General features: G+C 45.8%; 1 protein-coding gene across 10 annotated transcripts in view; it reads left to right on the top strand.

Moving 5' to 3' along the window:
- Nucleotides 1–19487, top strand: part of TMEM132D (transmembrane protein 132D) — a 428384-nt gene that overhangs the window by 203152 nt on the left and 205745 nt on the right. The window lies entirely within an intron of this gene.

Raw genomic sequence — 19487 nt, 5'->3', positions numbered from 1 at the left:
TTGAAATGTACTGGGTTTGCACAGGGTGCAAGATGTGACCCCTTTTAATTGCAAACCTCTTACCTCTAGATACACAGGAAACTCAGTGGCTCTGGAATATAGGAAGGAGGGGAAAGGGGACTTCCTTTACTTTCCAGACATAAATCTGTTCCCCCCCCCCCACACACACACTAGAGTTCAATTTCAAAATCCCCCTTGATATGGTATCTTCCACTTCCACCCCTAAACCATATATCATCTCACAGCTGGCTGAATTTAGTGGCTAGGGAAGGAATCTATGTATATGCCCAAGGTCACAGCCTTTTCCTCAATAAAAGAAGCAGAAAGATTATTAAAATTCCTGATTCAAAGCTGACTGAAGTCAATGAGAGCCTTTTCTTTCATTTCAGTGGGCTTTGGATCAGGCTCAAAGCAATTACTTAACACCATCTACCCTTCCATTTTTGTGGCTGTGTTCTGCAGTGCGGCACGGCATTTCCCTGCTCCTCTTTCAGTAATGGTAAAATGTAGTGTGATATCAAGGGTGGAACAAAGTTTGGCTACTTATTCCATTTCAATATTCTCCTAAACCGAAGCATTCAGTGGCTGCCCTTAAAATGTGCCAGTTTCCATTCCATCATTACATAAGGTTAACCGGTAATTGACCAGATATGTTCCCTATCCTTTCACATGCTGACTATAGGGAATGACTTAGTAGTACTGCAAATATGGTAGTAATGTGATTTAGGCTCCAGTCCTGCAATATGCTCTGCATGAGCAGACCCCTGTATCCCAGCAGAGCACCATTATTATCAAGTCTCTGCCCACCTTGCTGCTTTGGGGCCTTAGTTAGCTGAGGCAGGTCAGAACAAAGATTAATTAGGGGGAGCTAGTCAGGCTTTTAGATTAACTAGGTGGTATCCGTGCCAGGCCCTCAAAGGTTCTGGTGCTTATTGTAAGAAATGTAACTCAGTATCTATTTTGAATTTAATTCAAACACTTACAAAATCAAGAAAACATATCACCAAAGCCAGTGGTGAGCTGGAGCCGGTTCGCAAGAACCGGTTGTTAAATTTAGAAGCCGGTGTAGAACCGGTTATTAAAGGGGCCGGCGGGTGGGCAAACTCTGGTCCGCGGGCCGGATCGTCCTGTCTGGCCCGCGTGAGCTCCCAGCTGGGGAGGCTCCCTCGGCCCCTCCCGCCGTCGCAGAGCCCCAGCGTGCTGTGCTGCCGGCGCCAGCGCTCTGGGCAGCTCTGCAGCTCCTGCCGCTTTGAGCATCATGGTAAGGGGGCCGGGCTGGGAGGAGGGGTTGGATAAGGGGCAGGGAGCGGTTGGAGGGGGCAGAGGTTCTGGGGGGGGCAGTCAGGGAACGGGGAATGGGGGGTTGGGTAGGGAGTGGGCTCTGGCAGCTATTTAAAGGGACGGGGGAGTAGAAACAGGGGACCCTGGGCCCTTTAAATAGCCCCCAGAGCCCAGGGGCAGCGAGGGGCTCCAGGGGCTATTTAAAGGGCCCGGGGATCCAGCTGTCTCTGCCACCCCAGTCCTTTAAATAGCCGCAGGATCCCCACTGCTATTTACAGAGCCAGGGCAGTAGACGCATGGGAGCCCTGGGCCCTTTAAATAGCCCCCGGAGCCCCGGGCTGCTGCTGCTACCCCGGTGGGGGGGGGCACTTCCCTTACAGGGTGGGCTGGGGCTAGCTCTGACTCCCTCATCCACGCCTCTTCCACCGTAGGCCCCACCCCTTCCAGGGGCCAGAGCTGGCCCCAGTGTACCGGTAAGTCACTGGACTTACTTTCACCCTTGGTCTCAGGAGGGGATGGTCAGAGGACAAGGAGCGGGGTGGGGGGTGTTGATGGGTTGTCGAGGGAGGCAATCGAGAGAAGGACGTGAGTTGGGTTGGGATGGGGTTGGATGGGGGGCAGGGGGGAGACAGGCACGTGGGGCTTGTACTCACCGCCCGGTTCCCTACCGGGTCTTCAGCGGCACTTCGGCAGCGGGGGTGGGGTCTTCACTCACTCCGGGTGAAGGACCCGCCACCGAAAACCCGGAGCGAGTGAAGACCTCCCACCACCGAAGTGCCGCCGAGGACCCGCTAGGGAACCGGTTATTAGGATTTTGGGAGCTCATCACTGACCAAAGCTAAACTACTACTACTACTAAACTAAAAATGGAGCATTACAACAAGATCAAATTATCAGATTAGTCTCAGTATTGGATTAGAATTACACTTTCAAATTAACTGAATGATCAAATGAATGCTAAAAATAATCAATTCTTATAAATTGTAAAGAGGATTCTAAGAAGACGATTGTCCATTTGTTTTTAACTAAAGAATTTTACCAAATTTATCAGATTTATCATTTAAACGGTTAAGTATCTTAATACTGAAATCAAATGATTACCTAATGTCTGGACCACAATTTTACAGCTAATTAAAGCTTCCTTGTTAGACTTAATTTCTTCTGTGGTGGTTAAAACTTTCCTTCCCTTCCCTGCAACACGGATACTATAATACAGACCTCAATGGAACGCTGCCCTGAGATTTCTAGTACTTCATGCTCATTGTTGAGCGAGATAGTTTTGCCACTTGTGCTTTTGGGGCATAATCTTGCATCCTTGAAGGAGTTCTGGATTTACACTGCTGCAGCAGGTCAAACCGGAAGTCTGGGGTGGAGCAGGGATTTGGATTCAGGTCTCCTGAGTTCCAAGCATTCTTTCTTCTTCGGGCAGCCATGTTTAGGGAAGCAGAAATGCTCAGCTTCAAGTTGCATATAGGAGAACTCTAAACCTGTCAAAAGTTTCTGCAGCCCAGTATGTGCTCAGCCACAGAGTTCTTCATGTTTGTTTGGGCAGATAATATATGATGAATAACGAAACAGAAACCCCAAAGAGAAACCGAAGGAGGGCACAACTTGATGCTTCAATCAATTTTAAGTGTTCCCCAAGTTAAAGCATCTCTGAGTCACTGATTCGTTCATGGAGAGAGTTATTTCTATAAGCTTTTTTCTTGTGGTTTAGGACTGTACAGATGTTACAGGTATTAAACTCATCTACTAATCATAGACGTCATGATTTAGTTTGTTATAAATTTACACTTGCATGAGGGTGAACATGAAGATTCAAGGAGGGGGGACCTTCTGGTTGTGTCTTCATAAATCTGGAACGTTGTCACCAGCCTGTAATAAACAGGGCACTGAAAACATCAAATGATATTTGACAGCTGTGCTTAATTAGTTATTCTGATGCAGACTCATAATATTTGCTGTTAATATTCATTCAAAAACAACCTGCTGGCTGTGATAATATTTATATGTTAATCCTGTTATGATAAGCTTTTAGTGCCAAAACCTCTTGAAACAAAATGAGTGATATATTTCAAAACTTATAAAAAGAAATGTTCAGGCATCCTGGTTAAGTTTGTCACTTGCACAAGTGTCTCCTTAATCCGTGAAATTACACCTGTCACAGTAAGTTAGCTTTATTAACACTATTTTCTGATCCATGTAAAACTATCAGGATCACAAAAGCATTGAATCTCAAGTTAATTAACATTGCCACCTTTGCATTCATGTGATCAGATCTCTGATTTTTAAGAGTAATTAAACAATATGTAAATAGAGTCTGAAGAATTTCTAAAAGAACTCCAGAAGCAAACAACTTGATAACAGAGTTCAATATTTAACTGTTATCCATTCTGCGTATTTAGCACAGTTAAACATGCAAAGAGAAATTATTTGCCAATAAAAGCTCACTTCCTCCTCTTCCTCCCCATTATAATGCTTGATCTTACTCCTAAAAGTGAGTGGCAGAACAGACGTGAGTGATATTTAATAAGGAAATCAACCTGCTGAATATTATGCCTAATATTTTAAATTTCATTTACATATTAACCAGCATAGTGACAAAAAGAAGTTTTCAAAAGTAAAACAAAGTCCAGAGTTTCTGTGACTATAGAAGGTCAGATAGAGTAAAACAAAAATAAACGGGTCTGATGGAATGGGATGTCACAGTACTGTCTGGATGAGTTTATTTCATCCGATCTAGATAATGGTAAGGACAGGCCCATGTGACCTTGGACAAGTCACTTCATCTCTCTGTGTCTCAGTTCCCCATCTGTAAAATGGGGAAGACAGCAACTCCCTACCTCATCGGGGTGTCATGAGTATAAGATGGTGGGATGCTCAGCTACTACAGAAGTGGGCGCCATAGGTACCTGAAACAGATGACAGCTAAAGCTATTAAGCGACTCTATTTCTATTTAAATCAGTGGTTCTCAAACTGGGGATCAGGACCCCAAAGTAAGTCGCTTGGTTGGCTTGCTGGGGCTCGGGGCCAAAGTCCAAGCCTGAGGGCTTCAGCCCTGGGCAGCAGGACTCAGGTTACAGGCTCCCTGCCTGAGGCTGCAGCCCTTGGGCTTTGGCTTTGCACCCCTGGGGGTGGAGGGGGCTTGGGCGGGCTCAGGCTTCGGTCCCCCCTCCTGGGGTCCTGTGGTAATTTTTGTTGTCAGAAGGGGCTCGCGGTGCAATGAAGTTTGAGACCCCCCTGAGGTTTAAATCAATGAATACTATATTTTGACAATTGAATGTATATTGGAAAATGCAGTATATTTTTTCCATACGCATAGGAGTATCCACCCAGGTCGAAAATAGGGATGGGCAAACTTGGAAAGTCTTGGAGAAGAACCCCAGAGTCTGGATCCAAACTAGGCAAATCTTCTTAGTCCCCAAATTCAGTGAAGCTGTTGTGTGGCCACACTTTGTCCTGAGATTTCTAGTACTTTGTGCTTATTGCCGGGAAAGAGAGTTTGCCAGGATGGCGTTTCTTATGATTTTTTTTACCACTTTTATGCTTTTGATGCATAATCCTGCACCCTAGGGGTTCTGGATTTACACTGCTATAACAGACTGTAGTCAGAAATCTGGCCGATTATTAAGGGAGTCTATGGGCCAGATTTGGCTTTCAGATACATATGTGACACCCACTGTGGTAGGGTTACCAGATAGCAAGTGTGAAAAAACAGGACAGGGGGTGATTAGTAATAGGCGCCTATATAAGAAAAAGTCCCCAAAAATGGGACTGTCCCTTTAAAAATGGGACATCTGGTCACCCTACACTGAAGCCAATGTGTGATAATATGTATATGGTAATCCTATTATAATAACAGTCAATGGCAATTCCTCTTTGTCTGATGGCAGAACTTGTCCCTGTGTGTCTCTTTTTCCATGAAGATGTATCCTAATCTGAGATACTTAAATTTTCTCCATAGTTATCCAAAGAGTATGAGATAAACTAAATATTACCTGGGGATAAGAGAAGAGGGAGCATATGGTAACCATCCCTTTGATGCACCCACGCTTCATTTTTATTACATGCAGTCTGGGATGTTTAGTATCCTGCATGTCTCATTTTCAAATCAAGTATGGAACCTCACATTAAATTATTTAACATCTAGTTTTGGTGTTATAACTGCAGTGAGTTACTGCCTCGTTCCTGTACTTGTTGCAGCTGCCATTACATGTGATAAGGTCTCTAGAGTGCTGTAATCCTAAAATACTGTATGGCTTTCTCCACTGGAGCTACAAAAGCAACAAATTTGACATAAATAACAGTTTAATAGCAACAATAATTATATCACGTGGGTTGCTGGCGTTCATGAAAATGCTTCGTAAACGTGGTCCAGCATTGTAGATCACCAGTAATATTATTTTTTTCTGTAAGCTCCGTTTTTCCCATAGTTTTACCCACCAAATATATATTAACACTAGGGGAGATAAAATGCTCTGTTCGGTAGAATTACCAAAACAAAAATAAAACAAAAATACCCCATGGTATGTGTCCCATCCCATACGTTCTAGTTGTTCTTAATGTAAATTACTGGACTTGAAATTTCAGTGAGAAAATAGTAATATAAGCCTTATGGGCTTTTGGACTAAATATACCTAGTATATCATTGCAATATTTCTACAAGCAATGGGAGGTTTTGGGTTTATACTTAGGTAATTGTATGACTGCCTAAGAGCATTTGTTGTTCTCCAGAGGAAAAGCCCCACCTGCGTGTGTTTATGTTCTGAGAGATCTGCTTCACGTTGCGTTCTTTCGGTAATGTAGTTTTCCACGTCAGACTCGCCTGCCTCTTTTTCAAAGCTCCCCATGGACTCATCTTGTCCTACTGCCCTAAGCTTACATCCACCTGCTCCCCGAGCCATGAGCCATTGTCCAGCACTTGTGTAAGTCATTTTCATCAGTGCAAAATCTGCTACAGCTCTGGTTTGTAGTGTTTTGCAGTGCTCTGCACTGATGTAAATGGCTACACAAGGTGCGGGGTAATGGTGCAGGGTAATCTCTGGCCTCTTTGCTCTACTGCCTTGGCTTTCTGAACATATATTCAGCTTGTGCCCCAGCTGATCTCCTTGGTGCTTTACAAAATCCTCCAGTCTTGCCTTCCTTGTTTTTCCTTCTGATTCTCCATGCTATGGGGACTCACTGACACTTGGTTTTACTCTATTTATCTGGACCCAAGATCTTGAGTCACTTCACCTCTTTAAGCCTCCTTTGTTCTGCTCTGGGCTTGCAGTGATTGAGTAGCTGAGAGCAGAATAAGTAGGCTTGTCAACTTTTGGATTGCAAAAAAATGAAAAACCTTGTCCCGCCCCTTCTCTGAGGCCCCTCCCCTTCTCTGAGGTCCCGCCCCCACTCACTCGATTCCCCCCCTTCCTCTGTGGCTCACTCTCCCCCACCCTTGCTCACTCGCTCATTTTGACTGGGTTGGGGCAGGGGGGTTGGGCATGGGAGGGATGAGGACTCCAGCTGGGAGTGCAGGCTCTGGGGTGGGGCCGGGGATGAGGGATTTGGGGTACAGGAGGGGGCTCCAGTCTGGGAGTGGGGCTGAGGGGTTCAGAGTGTGGGAGGGGGCTCTGGGCTGGGGCAGGGAGTTAGGGTGCAGGAGGGGGTGAGGGCTCTGCCTAGGAGTGCGGACTCAGGATGAGGGGTTAAGGGTGTGGGAGGGAGCAGGAGGAGGGGATGTGGGGCGCGGGCTCTGGGAGGGAATTTGGGTGTTGGAGGGGGCTCAGGGTTGGGACAGGAGGTTGGGATGCAGGAGGGGGTGAGGGCTCTGGGCAGTGTTTACCTCAGGGGGCTCCCAGAAGCGGCCAGCATGTCCCTTTGGCTCCTAGACACAGGGGCAGCCAGGAAGCGCCGTGCGCTGCCCCCAGCCGCTGGCGCCACCCCCACAGCTCCCATTGGCCGTGGTTCCCAGCCAATGGGAGCTGTGGAGCCAGCACTCGGGGCAGGGGCAGCACGCGGTGCCTCCTGGCTGCCCCTGCACCTAGGCAGGGGCAGCTCCAGGCCCCAGCATGCCAAGCGCATGCTTGGGGCGGCAAGCCACTGGGGGCGCTTTGCCGGTTGCCGCGAGGGTGGCAGGCAGGCTGCCTTTGGCAGCTTGCCTGCGGAGGGTCCGCTGGTCCCGCGACTTCGGCGGACCTCCCACAGGCACGTCTGCGGGAGGTCCGCCGAAGCCACGGGACCAGCGGACCCTCCGCAGGCAAGCCGCCGTGCTTGGGGCGGCAAAATGCCTAGAGCCACCCCTGCACTTAGGAGCTGGAAGGACATGCTGGCCCCTTCCAGGAGCTGCATGGAGCCAGCCACTGCAGCCAATTGGACTTTTACAGCTGACTGGAGCCACCAGACTGAGCATTCTGGTTGAAAACCGGATGCCTGGCAACCCTAAGAACAAGGCCCTCTTTCCACATTACTTTGGGAGTGTGACTGGCTGCTGCTGAGTGACATAGAAGCTGTGACTGTCCTGATGAGGACCTTGTGACAATCACCACACTTTAGTCCTCTGTAGGCTAGACTGCAGTAATGTGTTCTGCTCTGCGCTGCCCGCGCAGTCTACTTGGAAGCTCCAGTCATTGCAGAAAGTAGTTAGCTACCTCCTGAGTGAGGCGAGATACAGTACATAACACCTGGTCGAGGCACTGGCTTGTTTTTTGCATACAATGCAACTAAAGACATTGCAGATGACCTTTAACGCTAAATAGTCTGGGCACCCAGTTACTCTGACACCATTTCTTGACTGGTACCCAGTTATGCCTATTACGTTTTACTGGGATATTTTTACCGTCAGCTTTTTGGGGCGTAAAACTCTCCGGGACCTTTGGGATTTCACTCCACTTGGTTGTCCCCCATTCAGGGTGAGCTACAGCACATCATTCAAGGCTTGTTTAATTTTGTACACTCAGTTTATGTTCTAGCTTTGGTTGATTTCGCATTGTACTTGTAACCTTTCCTCTGCTGAGGTCTGCTGACATGAACCAGGAAAGCAGCAACTGGAGTGTCCCTGGCTGAGGGCTGCGTGTGCAATTTGTTTTGTTTATATTTCATTTTTTTAAATGGTTTGAAATAAAATATGAAATGGAAAATGTCAATTTACTCAAATAACTAACGAGATTTTCAAGTGACTAGTAATTTTAGGTGCCTTGATTTTGGGGGGGCTCAAAGACACCTTAAAGGGGTATTTTCATAAAGAATTAACCACCTGCCCTTTGAAAATCAGGCACCTTTAAGATGCCTTAAATTCAGCACTCCAGAATTAAGCCATGTAAAATTACTATTCAGCTTTGAAAATCTTGGTCTAAACCACCATTGGGATCTGGACTGTATTAACTAAATCAGGGAGAGATTATATGTTAATTTCATTCTGAAATATCAAAATTCAGTTTGTCTCTCTTCCCAAGCATTTAGATGGAAGAAGAGTGATCTAAATCTCCCTGTTTTTTTCATCAGTTGTAAATGCCTCTTCTCTGGCAGCTTTTGAGGCCCACAATGCACATCAGTTAGTTTTCAAAAAAAAAATATTCTATGCTGTTCCAGCCATCTAAGTGTTGAATTAATTGTTTTGGTGCCCTGAAAGTACCATATAGGTCTCTCCTCAAAAATGACATTTAAGCTCTCAGTGTTTCAAGAGAGATTAGTCAGAACAGTTGCAAAACCTCAATTTCTTACTTAAAACTTGTATTAAGACTTTAAAAAAATATTGATTAGTAGTTCCTTAGTGGATTCATGTCAGTTATGCCAGTGTAAATCTGGAGTAACTCCAGTCTCTGCAGTGGATTTATGTCACTGTAACCCATACAGAATTTGGCCTCACTGCTTCACTCTTCTCCACGTTAACCTCTTTTCTCTAATTTTCATAATAAAAGCCCTATTTTATTCATCAGGAAACCATCTTTTCCTTAAGTATGTCTCACCAGTGCTAATGTGCATTGTGCTTATCTTCTTGCAGCAAATCAAAGAGATGAAATATTAACCAACAAATCTTAGACAAAGGCACTATTAGGGGACTTTTTCACCTGTTTGTTTGAATGAGGGTCATTCATGTAAAAAACAAAAAGAGTCCAGGCAAACACTTCAAAGGCATGTAGGTAGGCTCTTGGAGGTGGACCTAGTTTCTATAGCCATGACATTTAGATAAAGAAGGCACTACAGGGCACTTCAGCTGTCATTACAAAGATGAAGATTTCTTTTCAGCAAAGATTAACTTTAAGGTGCTCCGTAGGAAGGGAACATAGCAGGGTTTCTTTGTGAGCATAATATTATTAACAATAAGAAATAAATGACAATTAATGTTGAATTGTTGACATAATCTCTTGCAGCATTCTGGATTCTTTCCCTGATTCAGGGGAGTATTGCTCTTTTCAGATGAATTATTTGTAATTTATGTTTGTATAGCACCTTCCAATCTCCGAATGGTTTGCAAATGACGGTATAGAAGAATTACTTTGGTGGTAGGGGTTTATCGCCATTTTTTAATGATTAGAGGTGTGAACGCCTCTGGGGTGCAGCATACATAACTTAGCAGCTCACAGCGATGATATTGAACAGTTTAGGACAAAGAGCTTGTGTCTCCATTCCACTAAAGCCTTTTTACACAACCTTGGTAACATAAAGGGACCTTAGGGTGGTGGGACGGTTGGGCGGCAAGAGAATGGATGAGAACTAGCCTCCCAGCTAGTGAGCTTCCAGCCCACAGCATAGTGGGCAGAGGCAGGGTTTTTTGGGTTATAACCAGAATTCACTACAATCCAGTCATTCTCCACTGCCCTGGGCCCTTATGGGGCAGTCAGAAGCCAAGTATAAGTAGGTGCAGCCCTGAGTCCCTTCTGTGGACCCAGAATATGTGGGTTTAAAGCCAATATTGTCCCACATCTTGTGTCTCTGTCCCAAGTGCATGAATGGAGTAACTGAGAAGCAGGCCCAGTGTCTCCTTTATGCTGGCCTTGCTACATCTCCTAGAGAGAAAAAACCAAGATTATCATGTTCCACTACTCACTGCAGGTGTGCAGGCAGCTACGCAACTGATGAATGTCAAGTAACAGGGGGTAGCCCTGTTAGTCTGTATCCACAAAAACAATAAGCAGTCCGGTGGCACCTTAAAGACTAACAGATTTATTTGGGCATAAGCTTTCATGGGTAAAAAACCCACGTCTTCAGATGCGTGGAGTGTTGAATGTGTTGCTGTGACAGTCCATGACAGTAAATAAGCCAGTGGAACTGTTGGAAAGAATGGCAATCTTGATGCTGGCCTGATAAAGCCCTGAGCAGTTGTGTGCCAGACTGCAGTTTGCTGACTCTCCACCGTCTCCATTGCTAGAAACCAGCACTCCCTCTCCGTAGCTGTACGTCAAGCCCCTCTGAAAAATATTTTCGCACCACATGAAATGTCACAGCGGAAGGCAACCTGAGAGAGAGTCTGCTTAGTTCAGTTTGGACCCGTTCCATGTTTCACAAACACTAGCATCAGGATGACCTCTCCTGACCTCATTTCAGCAGTGACCCTGGGGTGGGACTTTGAACAGAAGGAATTTTGGCTTCAGGCAAAGTGTGCAGTGCTTGCAAGGAAAGATGAATTTAATTTCCTGTCCTATCTCATCTGAAAAGAGGAGATCAGAAGTAGAAATGTTATCAGAAAAAAAATCTATATATTTTTGAACTAAATTGCATTGATTTTTTTTGTATGGAAAGAAAGAACAGAAACCAAGGATACAAGCATTACATATCTCTCTGCCCCCAAAGAAAAGGGAAAAAGGTGCATGCTATTAAGTATATAACAAACCTAGTACAGTACCTTATTCAAAAAAATCAACCAAGAATTTAAGAATGGGAACACTAACGTCATCACCATCATTGTCAGTTACTGATTTAGCTCAAGTGGTAGAGGGCTGTGGTGTGACTGTGAAAGGTCCTGGGTTGAAACTCTGCCGATGACCTGAGCAGGAAAAAATAGTCTATGATCATATAATTGAAGATTGTATTGCAAAGCATACATGGAGGCAGAATTAAGATTGCCTGGGTCATTTTAATACATTTTAAGGAGTTCTCATGGCACACAAAGTTCTCTGTGGCACAAGATGTTGGTGACCTGACTTGTGTCCTCTGGAGACCGGAGTTTAACTCCTTCTATAAAGTTAGGTCAGTAGCAGAGTGATTGTATGACTGGGCTCGAATGCCAGAGCTTGTCACCTAGGATCCTCACCATGATTTTTCAGTAGGTCATCCTAAATGGTCAGCACCTGTAAAATCAGTGAATAATACCAAAACTTTGGGGGTTTTTTTACCTTCATCAGAGGGTCATGCCACAAGTTACTAAGCCTCAAATGCTCCTGTAAAATGGGTAAGCCAAGTGAATAAAGCAGCAGTTCTTAAAATGTGGGTCGGGACCCCAGAATGCGTCAGGACCCCATTTTAATGGGATCACCAGGGATAGCTTAGGCTTCCTAGGGTCTGGGGCCAAAGCTGAGGCCCAAGCCCCATCACTTGGGGCCGAAGCTGAAGCGCAAGGGCTTCAGCCCTGGAAATCGGGGCTCAAGATTACAAGCTCCCTGCCTCAGACTGAAACCCTTGGGCTTCGGCCTGGGGTGGGGCTCAGGCGGGCGCAGGCTTCAGTCCCCCCTCCTGGGGTCATGTCGTAATTTTTGCTGTCAGAAGCGGGTTGTGGTGCAATGAAGTTTGAGAACCGCTGGAATAAGGTATTTGAGGAACACAATCGAACCCTAAGTAACTTGCCTAAGGTCATGCATTGGGTCAGTGAAAGAGCTGGCAATAGATCAGAGAGCGCTGCCTCCCAGTTGCCTGCTCCAATCACGGGCCCACGCGGCTGGGGTGCACATGCAAAAATTCTCCTCTACTGTATTTTTCTGCCGCGTGCAAATAACAAAAGACATTTCCAATTGTTTGGACACATTCAAACATATTTAACTTCCTTGTTTTTATCCAGGTGTTGTCAGATGCAATAAATACAATTTTAATGTGTATGGGGGGAGGGAGATTTTCCTCAGGAACTTCAAGACTCATCATCACCATGCACCCTCTTTGTGTCTGTGATAGTTAAAACTGTGTCCTCTAAGACATTGATAGCCCCAGATCCCTTACTCACAATTCTAGTTGGACAGGAGGAGTTTACTACTTACGGAAAAGAGACAGAGCAGCCTTCAACCTGTGGAAAATCTAATGTTAACTCTAAAGTTTCGATGTCATAAGCAATTATCTCCAATTTTGCTGTGGGTTTTCCTTCCCTTGGAGGGTATCCCCTGAGAAATCATTTTAATTACTCTGTCAGTTAGAAGTGGGCAGGTGACAGAGGTTTTTAAAGCATGAGTTAAGGTTAGGAGCAGGGGCTACATGTGGTGGTGTAGGATGAGAGGGAATCCCACTTTGTGGCAAGAAAGTCGTTGGAAGTTAATTTCCCCTTCTCGGTCAGCATTCAGCAGGGAACAAATTGGAAGGCTAGTGTCAGTATGTAGCGTAGTCTAATATGTATTTAGACTTTTTAATGATTCCTACCTAAATTCTAACCACAGGTACAAAGATGAAATGCAATGAATATTGTTATTTATGTCATACTGGGTGTCTTTAATGGCTTCTTCTCTTAATGGATAGTTTTATGGATGAGGGAACATCCAGAATTGTAGTACTGAGGATTTAAAATAGATGCTTTTGGAAACCCTCATGATTCAGTCATCCCCCAATCTCTAGTTAATGAGGTTAGAGGGAAACTTTCTCTATTTATCTTAGGTACTTATATGCTCATTACCACAGAACCTGAGCACCTAACAACCTAACATTGGGTAAGGAATGGTGCCCCTAGCCTCTGGTCGTCAGAGGATGGAGATGGATGGCAGGAGAGTGATCACTTGATCATTGCCTGTTAGGTTCACTCCCTCTGGGGCACCTGGCATTGGCCACTGTCGGTTGACAGATACTGGGCTAGATGGACCTTTGGTCTGACCCGGTACGGCCGTTCTTATGTTCTTTAATATATTTCTCCTCACAGCATCCCTGTGAGACAGGGAACTGCTATTATCCCCATTTTACATATGGTAAACTGAGGTTGGGAGAAACTCAGGGCTAGATTCACAAAGAAACCTAGGTAGGGTGATTGCCACGCCTCACTTTTAGGCACCTCGAAAATCACCTGGGATTCACAAAACCTGCGTTGGGCGTCTATGTGTGGGGAGAGATCACCATAGAATGGGATTCTCCTGGAGTTAGGTCGGGGCAGGCAAACTTTTTGGCCTGAGGGCCGCATCGGGTTTCATAAATTGTATGGAGAGCCAGTTAGGGGAGGGGGTCATGACCCAGACACCACCTCCTATCTGCCCACCCCGCCGGGACTCCTGCCCCATCCAACCCCCCTCCATTCCTTGATGGTCCCCACCCCCCCGGGACCCTTGCCCCATCCACACACCCCCACTCCCTGTCCCCTGACTGCCCCTGGACCCCCGCCACTCCATCCAACCCCTCCTCTCATTCTTGACAGCCCCCTCGGGACTCCTGCCCCATCCAACCCCCCCTTCTCCCTGTCCCCTGTCTGCCCCCTGCTGCCTCGTTCAACACCCCTCTCCTTCCTGACTGCCCTCCCCAGGGACCCCTGCCGCCATTCAACCTCCTTTCCCCCCCCAACCACCCTGACCCCTATCCACACCCCTGTCCCCTGGCCACCCCCCCGAACTCCCCTGCCCTCATCCAACCCGCCCCTGCTCCGTGCCCCCTGACCATGCTGTCTGGAGTTAGAGGTGAGACACCTATGTCCTTTTTGGAATCTAGCCCTAAGTGCCTCTGGAAGGCTGCGCAAGAGGTCTGCAGCAGGACAGGGAAATGAAGCGGGATCTCCGAAGTCTGAGTCTAGCACCTGGGATTTGGGTAGCACCCTAACCACGTCTTTCCCCTCTTTCCTAAGGAGAAATTTTCTTTGTGGGCAGGTTTTTCCATAACTACCTCCTGCAGGGCTTCTTGCACCTTCCTCTAAAGTATCTGGTACGGGCCACTATTGGAACCTGGCTACTGGACTATATGATCCAATATGGGAGTTCCTAGGGGAACACCTACTTCACTGGGACAACAGGCTGGCTGGCCAGTTGCAAGGGAGGCCTGGTATCCATAAATGATTCAGCTACAAAAGAAGAGAAATCTTAAGACTCGATTTGGGTGTGTGGCTACAAGGCAGGACTGTCCCTGTGACCCCAGTGAGCATGTGGGGGTTGTGCAGCTGAAGTGTGTGATAAACACACACTCCACCCCTCTTTCCGGTTGTCTATAAAAACAAGCAGTTCTTGCTCCACCCTCACCCCCTCTCCAGCCTTCAGAGAATCCATTCCAGCTTTAGGTGTCATTTGAAATATGAGGTTTTCCTGTGTTCTGTGGAGCCTGCTTTCAATTTGCACCTTTTCTTAAGGTCTGGATCTTTTATATTGAATTCCAGCCTCATTGTGCAGCTTTATGAATTTTGTTCTTTGTGTATGATGCTCTGCCAAAAACTGAGCATGAGAATGCAGAGAAAAGGTGTTACACAATAATTTATACAAAATTACATTTGCCCAGTGGATGTGGGGAGGAGCATTAAGAAGGGGGAGGGGGAACAGAAACCAAACAACCTACACACTTTGTAAAGTGAGGACGCCCAGGAGCCTAGCTTACTGTATGATTCTATGGTAAGCTACTGGAATTATTATTAGGATCGTATTTCATTGCGACGCGATGCTCCATAGGGCCTCATGCTTCTCCATATAAGAAGTGAAATATCATCTTGCATGATAGGTGTGTTTTCTGAGCCCCTGGCCCCTGGGGAGCTGATGGCTCAGGTGATAGACTTCTAGGTCTTTGATTCAAGCCCAGCTCAGGCTGGTAGTGACTGAAATTTACTATCTAATGGGGATTTGTTGCGGGGATTCAGTTTCTCGTGGGTAGATGCCTACATGACAAAAACACACCATTGCAATTCTGTACCCATGTTGGCAATGTCAGAAAGGCCAGGGACTGAAGGAGGACTCAGGTATCCTACTGACGCCCTCCCTCCCTCCCCGTAGAGGCGTTCCCCCTGTGCCATGGCTGGGGTGCATGGGCCGAGTGGTGGTTGGGAGGGAAGGAGGGATGCTTGCACAGCTGCTATCTGTGTTGAAGCTGTTCTCAGTCTCAGTGATCCCTGGCACCTCTCACAAGCACTGATTCAATAAACGTAATATTGAAATGTACCATGAACAAAACTGAATATCACTGCCTGCGCCCTTTCTTACTTGTAACACTGGCTGTCATTGTCTCAGGGATGTTGTAAGACTTTGTACTTACCTCTGCTTGAACCCCTCATTATTATTGCATGGCACCTTAGACACTTACTATATTAACTATTGTAATTCCCTAACTACTGGAATTCTTGCTCTTGGGAAGCCATATGAGTCTCATGCTATAGGAAACAAGGCTGTATCACATCCATCCTCTGTCTCCGTCACTGGCTTGCTAAACCATCTCTAAGATCAATTCCAAACTGTCAGTCTATCTAATACCGTATAGATGAGCTCCCCCGGGAAGTAGGGCAGTGCTATTATGCCCATTTTACAGATGAGAAAAGGAGGCACAAAGAAAAGAAGTGCAAGGTCACACAGGAAACCTGTTGTAGAGCAGAGAACTGAAACCAGGTTTTCCATGTCCCAACCTTATACTGTAACCACTGGACCATTCTTTTTTTTATCCTCAAGACTGGTTTTCAAAATGTTCCATAGACAGGTGCTACCCAGTATCTTAGGGCTTGTCTTCACTACTGGGCTAAGTTGGTGTTGCTGCAGTCAGTGCAGGGGGGTTGATTTAGCGGGTCTGGAGATGGTGCGTTAAGTTGACAGGAGAGCACTCTCCCATTGACATAATTAATCCACCTCAAAGAGAGGCGGAAGCTATGTCAACGGGAGAACATCTCCCACCGACATAGCGCAGTGTAGACACCGCATTAGGTCTATGTAAGTTATGTCGCTCAGGGGGGTGGGTTTTTTACTCCCCTGAGGGATGTAACTTGCGTCTACTTAAGCGGTAGTGTAGACAAGGCCTAAGTCAACCCCACCCCCTCATCTTACCTGATTTCCCCACTCATCTTGTATCTTCACATGTAGAGCCATAGAAATGCAGAGCTGGAAGGGACCTCAAGAGGTCATCTAGTTCAGCCCCCCTTCACTGAGGCAGGATCTAGACCACGCCTGACAGGTGTTTTCTAACCTGTTCTTAAAAACCTCCAGTGACAAGAATCCCACAACCTCCCTTGATAACCTATTCCAGTACTTAACTATCCTTAGAAATATCCTAATGGCTAACCTATATTTGATAATACACCATATGGTGTGTGTCACTCCATCAATCACGATGCCCAAGGAATCATCAATAATAAATCTAAAGAAAAATGTTACTATATATCCGCTAAACGCATTTTTCCTGTTAACTTCAATGGAGTTATGACAATTTACACCAGCTCAGCATATGGCCCAATAAATTGTGACAATGCAACTACTATGAAGGAGGCATATTCTGTGCCTGGGAAGAATGGTGAGTGTTGTGGGAAGAGACAGAGCAGCAAGGAGCCGACTGTGGCTGCTGCTGCTTTTTATAGGGAATCTTGTGACACCCAAAGCTAACCGAGAACAGGTGCCAGGACTAACCAATGACAGCTCTCAATGTGCCCTAATAGATGGAGCACTGGAAGGACCTGGGTTCTGTTCCTGGCTCTGCCATTGGTGTGGTGGGTGACTGAGGGCCACAGCATCTCTCTGCCTCAGTTTCCCCATCTGTAAACAGAGGGTAATGATACAGACTTCCTTTGTAAAGCACTTTGTCTACTGATGTCAAGAGCTAGGTACTACTGATTTTGAGTGGGTACTTTAATATCATTTTGGGATTGGGTCAGTCCTCAAGACCTGCCCCCAACAATCCTGTGCCCGTCATTAGAACTGAGGTCTCTAAGACAATGCAAACAAATATCCCACTCTTCTAGGCTGCTCCCCATCACAACTGTTCTTACAGTGCTCTTCATGTTCCACTGACATTTGGACATCTGCTGCCTGCTGCGGGACTGCACGAGCCATTGGTGAGACTGTGAATTTCACATCAATCCTGAGAAGCCCTTTTGTGTTGCCTGTCATGATCCTTTATTTAATTCTACAGGTCGCTGTAGCATAGTATTGCTGTTTCCTCCCAGCAGCCGTTGTATCTCTTAATCAGGGTTCTTGTACTCGATTTGCAACTTGTCCTATTAACGTGTCCCTAGTTTAAATACACATCTCGTCTCTCTCGTCGCCTGCATTTTGCTTGCTGCTCAACCCTTTTAAATTGCTGCTCAGCCCCCATATTTAGCTTATTTTTCCCCCCAGAAATGTCACATTGTTTTCAGAATGACTGGTTTGATTAGGTTTGGTTTGGTTTTTTTGCAAGTGGGGATTGCAACCGATGACTGGATTAAAAGGCACTGTGTAATAAATGACAACGCATGACCCACAAGATCGTAATATGACAAATGCACACAATTCACTCATGCAAAATAAAAGTCTGAATTGTAGACATTAGCTTGGGTGGTGGAGCTCAGAGGTACAGTTTACCCTCAGACAAGAGGGGATAATGACCTGGAAGGGTATATTTATACTGCGAGTGAAGGTGTGACTGTAAGTAAGGGTAGGCATGGCTAAAAATAGTAGTGGCAAAACAGTCTAGAAACCCAGGTGCATACCTAGGCTTCTGGATGGGCTTGTACTTGGGTGGCTATCACATACTGAAGCCTGTGCAACAATGTCTATGCTATGATTATTACTCATCCTAGCCTAATTAAAGCTAGCATGGGTATGTATATCTGTGCTCAATCACACCTTCACTTGCAGTGTAGACATACCCAACTCTCATGAGGAAAAAGCTGACAATAGAATACATTGAAGGAAAAAAATATAAAGAAGAGAGTAAAAAAGAAACAGAAAAAGATTCATCCTGAATAAAGGTTGCAACTCTTCCTGAATAGGGCTGGTTGGAAATTTTTCATTGCAACTGTTTTTCAATGGAAAATTGGGTTTTTAACTAAATGTGGGGGGGGGAGGGGTCGGATTTGCAAGACGTATCTGCTTTCTGCAGAAATTTTTGAATTTTCATTAAAAAAACAACAAACCCAACAAACATTTTCAGATTTGGGCCAAAACAAAAATTGGGTTTGGAGTTTTAATTTATTTTATGAAAAGTCACGTTTTTCCACAACCCCACATCCATATTTTGACCTGCTCTGAGTCAAGAGAGCAATGGAGAAGGACAGATTGTCATAAGGAACCAAAGCTGCAGACACTTACACACGAAGTGGGTATTCACCCGCGAAAGCTCATGCTCCCAAACGTCTGTTAGTCTATAAGGTGCCACAAGACTCCTTGCTGCTGACACTTACACATGTCATTTACTAAAATGAGTAGTGCATAGAAATCAAAATTAAGCACATGCATAAGTGCTTGAAGGATTAGGGCCTATTCCCCAATACATCCATATCTAGATAGATATAGGAACACATCTAGAAACAAGTAATTGCACAAGGAACATACATTTGTATTCACAAATGGGGACTTGACTGAGCACCTACTGATTGCTGCATTTGTACATTTTGACTGTGTTTAGGAAGCATGTTCTGTGCATTTACTTATATCTTTGCACATGAATGTTCCAGTATAGCAGCTATAGGGTGGATCCCGAGAGACACTCGGAATTTGTACCTCTCAGTGATTTCAACAGTAGTTGTGGCCATACCTCTCAGAATGGGGCCAATATGATCTGAACCGAAGCCCACTGAAGACAATGGAAAACATCTCATTGACTTCACAGGATCAGGCGTTAAGCATGTAGTGGCTGGTCCTGAAGGCAGGCAACGATCGCTAATAGTGATTCAGAGGATTTGGATTTTGTTCCCATTTGGAATGAAAACAAGAAGTTTTGAAATTCTGCATATAGGGAATGGAGCTCCTGCTCTAGTTCAGTCAGCCTGGTGAGCTGCCCCGAGCCATGGGCCCTGGAATCCCTGACTCTGAAGCAGTCTGGCGAGCAGGCTACCGATGACCTGAATGGGCAAGCTGGCAGGAAACTAGGCAGGTTTCAAACCTGCCTGGCACACAGGATTCCATTGGAACTGTGCCTGGGTTCCATTAGAACTTGGTCAAAATTGAACCATCTCCGCGAC

The sequence above is a fragment of the Mauremys reevesii genome, linkage group 18 (genome assembly GCF_016161935.1).
Source record: "Mauremys reevesii isolate NIE-2019 linkage group 18, ASM1616193v1, whole genome shotgun sequence".
Taxonomy (NCBI): domain Eukaryota; kingdom Metazoa; phylum Chordata; order Testudines; family Geoemydidae; genus Mauremys; species Mauremys reevesii.
Note: the sequence above shows the minus strand (reverse complement) of the source record. Positions and strands in the feature narration are given on the sequence as shown.